The sequence below is a fragment of the Octodon degus genome, unplaced genomic scaffold (genome assembly GCF_000260255.1).
Source record: "Octodon degus isolate 3935 unplaced genomic scaffold, OctDeg1.0 scaffold00030, whole genome shotgun sequence".
Classification (NCBI taxonomy): Eukaryota; Metazoa; Chordata; class Mammalia; order Rodentia; family Octodontidae; genus Octodon; species Octodon degus.
In genome coordinates, this window is record NW_004524606.1 from 18,914,843 (window position 1) to 18,921,972 (window position 7,130).

General features: G+C 37.8%; 2 pseudogenes across 1 annotated transcript; both read left to right on the forward strand.

Annotated features, from left to right (window-relative positions):
• Positions 1-25: 25 nt before the first annotated feature.
• LOC111816335 lies at positions 26-732 on the forward strand (annotated as a pseudogene). Its single transcript, XR_002820754.1, has one exon. The product of XR_002820754.1 is annotated as a structural maintenance of chromosomes protein 2 pseudogene (transcript).
• A 5,152-nt stretch (positions 733-5,884) lies between these two features.
• Positions 5,885-7,130, forward strand: LOC101585157 (annotated as a pseudogene).

The window sequence follows — 7,130 nt, forward strand, 5'->3', positions numbered from 1 at the left end:
GCCAGCGACTTCAGAAGTTGCAAGAGATGAAGGAGAAACTGGGAAGGAATGTCAACATGCGAGCTATGAGTGTGCTGACAGAAGCTGAAGAGCGGTATAATGACTTGATGAAGAAGAAGAGAATTGTAGAAAATGATAAATCTAAAATCCTTGCAACTATAGAAGACCTTGACCAGAAGAAAAACCAAGCCCTAAATATTGCCTGGCAAAAGGTGAACAAAGATTTTGGGTCTATTTTTTCTACTCTTTTGCCTGGTGCCAACGCGATGCTTGCACCACCAGAGGGGCAAACTGTTTTGGATGGTCTGGAGTTCAAGGTTGCCTTGGGGAATACGTGGAAAGAAAACCTAACTGAGCTTAGTGGTGGTCAGAGGTCCCTAGTGGCTTTATCGTTGATATTGTCCATGCTCCTCTTTAAACCTGCTCCAATCTATATCTTGGATGAAGTAGATGCAGCTTTGGATCTCTCTCATACCCAAAATATTGGACAGATGTTATGAACTCATTTCACACATTCGCAGTTCATTGTGGTATCCTTAAAAGAAGGTATGTTCAACAACGCAAATGTTCTTTTCAAAACCAAGTTTGTGGATGGAGTTTCTACAGTGTCCAGATTTACTCAGAGTCAGAACGGAAGGGTTCCAAAGGAAACAAATTCCAAGGCAAAAGGACCCAAATGAGCACATGCTAGAAGTTTAAAGTTCAAACTTATTCCTAAACGTTGACCTTTTTTTTTTTAAACATAATCTTTCAAGAACTTGGAATGTTAAGTTTTTATATAATAATAATGTTACTCTGTTACCTAGCTACTTTCTCTGTTTGTATCATCCCTTGTAAATGAACACAGATTGTTCTCTATTAATTGGTGCACCTATGGTCCAGTTACTGTGGTTATAGTTCACTGTACATCATCAAATTGTTTTCCTCTACAAATCTTTTATATTATAGCGCTTAATAGACGTGTTGTACGCACAAGAAAAAATGCAAAGAAACAGATGAAATAGGATTAATAGCTGATAGTCAGCTTTTAATTAATTCCTAAAGCCAGATTAAGTATGTTCTGTTGCTTAAAAAATCACTTAACTAAGAACAAATTATAAAGCAAGTAGAAGGGAACACAGAGCTAATATACATGTATCGAAGTATTGCAAGTTAGTCCCTTGAAGACACAATGCCAGATTCCACTATGGGAGAAGATCTTGAGAAGATTTCAGTGTTTTAATATTGATGAGATATCATGTTTCCCAATGCATAATTGGTCTCTACAACCTTGATTTCTTTTGTCTTTTAAAGATTTGTGACTATTTTATAGCGATCTGGAAGAAGCATGCTTCATGGTGCTCTCTGGATTATTTGGTCTCAGTATTTTTAAAGTTTTTTAGATTATTATTTATAATCTAAATAATAATCTATCACTGATTGAGAATGTAGGGCTCAACAGACTATAAGTTTTTTCTTGAGTCTGGTAAGTGTATAGATTGATCTATTAACAAAATCTTGAAAGCATAATGATTTTAAGTGTACATTCTGTTCTCTCTTTCAGAGGAATGCAGTGTATCAAACACTGTAAGAATTCTGTTTATAGCTTTTGTTTTCTCTAGGTACATCATTAAAATAGTGTGTCTGTAGTCTGAATCCTGAAAGTTATTATATGACCTAATCTGACCTTGGTTGTGTTATTTTGGCCTCATATCCCTTCCTGATACTTGACTCTTAGTTCCTAAATGCATCCTTTGTCTCATACATGTCATACTTCTTGGTTCTGGAATTGACATTTCTTGGAGTTTGCTGCCATACCTATCTGTTATGTAATTCCTGAGTAATTGCTATTATGGGACAGGTTGAAATGGGTTTAATCTAGAATTAGTTCTGTCTACGTGTGAGGGAAAAGAGATACAACAGTAAATGCTGAGCTGCCGGAAGTCCAGTGTTTTTTGCTTCTTTCAGAAGCTAGCAGATTATTCACCAGAATAGTTGTATGTATGCACATAATTGTCAATAAAATATAACATGCAAGTTTGAAAAAAAAAAAAAAAGAAAAAAAAAAAAGAAAAGAAGGGGAAAAATAACACAGGACTGTCCTGCTACTATGATGTATGTGGTTAGATTTCTAAATTTTTGTGTAAAAATATGTAACAGTTTATTCATATTTTTAATTTTTTTGTATTTTTTAAGATTCTTTTTTCATATTCTGTAGAGGCAAAGTTTAACATATCAATATTTGATGAAAAATACATGTTCCATCTTATGCCTAAGATGTTTGATATTCAGACAGATAGTGAGGTTAAACCCAACCACATATGTTGTAGAGTAATAATAAGGTTTTCTTCTGGAGGGTTAACAACCTAAGTTTGCAGAACATAAATTAGAGAAAAAGGGCTGCAAGGACAGCCAACATTCTGGCCCATCAGTGAGGACTCAGGACATAGGAGAACCTATACTGTAGCATCATTTAACTCAGTTGTGTCCCAAATTTTCTTATCAAGATTATGGGGCCACAGAGGAATGTGATCGATGATGTAGCGTGTGCCTAAAAAGAGTCACATGGAGAGAAAACATTCACTCAGGCTCTCACAGAGAACAAATTGGTCAGGGAATGGCCATGACTCATCCACATGGCTGACACTGACAAAGGATCTACAAAGTGTGGTACAGGGTTTTGGGATAAGTTCTGAGGGGACCTGACTAACCTTGTCAGATACAAAAGTTTATTTCTTGTTATATAGGTCTTGCTTTATCTTGGTCCTAACCAGCCAGCAGAAAAGTGTAGAAACAAGGTATGAAAGTGAAGTCATGTTAATATGCAGAGCTGTGGAAGGCTTAAGTCAAAAGATTCGGACATTGCCAGTCCTGTGGATAACCCACTATTATTGTGGACTACTGGACTATATTGGAATATTTTTCTGAATTCATGCACCTACAATATTTGGATGGTAATGGAATGCCCATGTCTTACAAAACTGAATATAAAAAGGAGATATAAATGAAGGACAATTCTGTATCTGTAGATACAAAATTGTTAGGATAGATATATAGCCACTTGCTCTTAATTCAATAAGAAGAAAGATTTGGACTAATAGTGTTTGGACCGGATATCATGTTGGCATCTTGAGCTGTTAATGACTACTACAAAGACAACAATATGTAATGTATTAATTGATACAATCTCCTACCAACCTATTTTGAAACTGTCTCATTGCAATTTTTTCTCAATAAAATTAATTTTAAAAAATGTTCTAAAAGAAAGATGAAGTTTAGAGATGAGCAGACATCCCTGATGGAGAAAAAGACTAAGGATAGGCTCAGAGGAAGGATAAACTTTTGGGCCCAAGAGGAAATTACCCTGTTTCTCCAGAGACAAGGAGAGAAAGGTTTTGATTCAGGAAGTAAAATAAATTTCCCCTGCAAGGGATGGTAGAGCATGCTGCTTTCATAGGAATATCTTTATCAAGTCTAGTACCAGAAAATTAAACTAAGAAATGGCTATAAAATATATGGTATTGTCAATCTAAACATGTCAGCAAACATTTATGCCACACAAATAGCCTTAAAACATGCACATTACACTTTTCAGAAAAGCCAAGGGGAGAAAAAAAAAACCACCAGTACAGCACAATGAAGAAAAGACAAAACACCATTCTGCCACTTTCTCTGCTTTCACTCCCACTATGCTCCACAGGGTGTCAGTTCATGGAATAAAAGGAGCATATGGCCTTGAAAATACTATAAGCTTCTGATTTTAGGAAGAACAGAGTAATCTTTTAAATTCATATATCAAATAAAAATGCTTCTGAATTAACAGTGGGTTTAAATTAATGGTTTCTTTGTTTTAGACTTATGTGTGTAAAGACAGACGGGACATTGGTCAAATGAACAATATATTCAATAATTACAGTGGACAAGATCAAAACAATATTTCCTCTGTAACTCCTAAGAGGGGTGTTTTCCCTGCTATTTATTAATTGGCAGTGAAAGTATAAGCAAACATTGGAAGTAAAATGTCTCTTTATTGATACCACCTGTGGCATAGCACACAGTTCCACACCAAAAAGCACAAGGGCCAAGACTTTTCCTGCTATGCCTAAATGAGCTACACCAGAAGGAAATAGAAAAGCTGCAGAGAGCACTCTGAAGGGAGCCATCTATGGACTGACTAAAAGCTTCCCTTCGGGATAGTTCTCAGTAGTCTCATTTCAAGAGTAGATACTTTTTCTTCCCTGGCCCCAGCTGACAATTAGATATTCTTGCATATTAAAATATTCAAGTGATTCCTCCTGAAAATCAAAATGTGAAATGCTTTCATTATGCAACTATGTGGAACATGGAAGGAAAATAGTATAAATCCACAACTGTAACCTCTGAAAAATGAAAAGACTGACAGTGACCCAACAAAAAGAAGACATCTTAATTAATATGCCTCCCTGTGGCTTTGCCTTTCTTCTTGTGTGCTCAGCTGGAGTAGTCAGAGGAAGACCTGAGGGGAGTCTACCCCAGAAGCCTCCCTTGGCTCTCTCCAGCTGAGTCTCCCTCTTCACTGACAACGGTCTCTGCCAAGGGGGAGACTCAGCATGAGCTGTAATGTACATCTGCTCCAGGGAATGATCCTTCCCAGCGCCATGAGGAAAGTGCCTTGTTCAAAAGGAGAAATAAAATTAACTTTAAAAGGAAGGAAATAAAAGAGTCATTTAAGAAAACTACTTCTCCAAGGTATTCCCCCCTGCCTGGTGCAACTTCCTCTTCTGAGATGTACCCTTTCAACAACTTTCTAACATACGATTTATAATGCTACAAAATTCACCCACTTAGTGTACTGATCACTTGTGTATCATCACCCCAATCCACTTTGGAACACTGCCACCAATCAGAACAGTCCACTGTGTCCATCACCCATCAATCTCTCTCTACTCTCAGCCCCAGGAAAGGCAATGACCTTTCTATATCCTTTTGGAGAAGAGTGAGTGTGTGTGTGTGTGTGTGTGTGTGTGTGTGTGCGCGCGCACGCGTGCACACACGCACACATAATTATACATAGCACAGTTTTGGGGGGGGTTGTTGCTTTTTGTTTTGGATTTTTTTTTGGTACAGGGTCTGATTATGAAGCTTGAACTCGTAGTGATCCTCCTATCTCAGCCTACCCTGTACTTGTATTAGAGGCTTGTGCCACCCTGCACAGTTTTGGTGTCTGGTTTGGCATGGGGCTGGCACCAGGGATTGAACACAGGTCCTTGCACTTGCCAGGCAGGTGCTTAGACCACTGAGCTATCTCTATGGGCTGCTTAGCAGTTTCAAAGTTCATTCATATCATTCTATGTACCAGTAGTTTGTTTCTTCTTAATGCATAGTAGTCTACTATAGATAATGGCATATTTTGTTTATTTGCCAGTTGAAAGACATTTGGTTTATTTCCAGTTGTGAGCTCTTTTGAATAACAAACATTCAGATGCCAGTATTTGTGTAAGCACATGACTTCATATATCTTGGGAAGATGTATGGAAAAGAATTTTCTTGTTTGTTCAACTTTTTAGAAAACTTTCAGGTAATTTTCCAAAGTCATGGTACATTTTCCATTCTTATTAGCAAGGTATGAAATTACTACTATCTTTGTTACCTTGATAATATTCGATATTCTGTCCATTGCATTTGCAGCTTTCATTTACTCTTTCAAGTTTTACACTAGCGAGACAATATAATGTTTGCACATAATGGTCTGATTTATTTCACTTTTGAGTATGCTATCTAGTTACATCATTTATGTATAAAATTCCTGAGTTTGTCTTTCTTTATAGCTCAGTAATACTCTATTGCATTAAAAGACCACATCTTTTTTCATCCATTCTTCAGTTGATGGGCATTTGGGTTGTTTCCTAAATTTAGCGATGACAAAATGCACTGCTATAGACATGGGTGCACACTCCAGCTTTTTATTTAATATGGCAGGCTGGCCATGGAGAAAACATTCCTGAAGCTTTTATAGAGTTTGCTATTTCTTGTTCAAGACTGGAGTTTCCCACATGAATTTTCATATGGGGCTGACGATGGTTCCAAATTCTTGGAAAAAATACTTCAAGGTTTCAGCATAAAGAACTACACAGTGTTTGAAAGCATATTCACTCCTATTTTATCAACATTTCCTGCTTTCTGCTACCTCGCCCTGGCTTAAAAGTAGCTATCAACCCAAACTTTGATAGAAAACTGAAACACTGAGCATGGTGGCCCACGCCTGTAATCCCAGCTCTTGGGAGGCTGTAAACAGGAGAATCACTATGTGTCTGATCTAGTAGTGAAATCCTGAACACCCTGTAGACCCTTCCCTAAAATACTAAAAGAAAAAAAGAGAAAAGAAAACTGAAAGCAACAGATGATGAATTCATCAAAATGAATGAATTGATCCCTTGATTATTTAGTCCTGAAAACCTTGACATCAAACAAATCAATTGGAATAAAATCACCTGCAACTGCCTGGTGGAGTACTTTAAGGCTTAAATAAAGGTCTACCAAGTCAAAGAATCACCACATCCCACATCCATGCTACAGGCTGCAGCAGAAGCTGCTGGAACTGTCAAGGACACATATAGCAGAAAGATGGAAGTGGTTTGTGGAGATGGAAAACCATTTCTGGTCCCTAATGACCTACAGACCAAGCATCTGCAGCTTAAAGAGAAGTCTGACAGTCTTCTGAGGGGCGAGGAAGAGAGAAGGTAAGAGGGGCCAAGAAAAGTTTAGCCAGTGTGAGCTGTGGCAGTTGGATGGTAAAACAGAGGAACTCTATTTCCAGGATATTAAGCACAATGATAGCAAAAATATTTTCCACACAGCTTGCACCCAGGCCACAGTGTTTGTCACCATCTTTATTACATATGTGATTGTTGTGGTGACTGCGTTCATTGACTTGGAAATTCTAGCCGGCCTGTGCAACATGACTGTGGGACTGACCCTCATTACCTTTGGACCTGATTATACATCCAGTACTCAGGAGAGTACATGAGCTTGGCACAGTCATAGAGCAGGTGTCTGCAGCTTTCTGAGACAAGACTTCATACAAGTATTAGAGTGCAGCAGCAGCCCACGGATATCTGTCTTTTCTTGCACCAAAGTCAGAAGCTACTGAACAATCAGAAAAGAAAACTTAA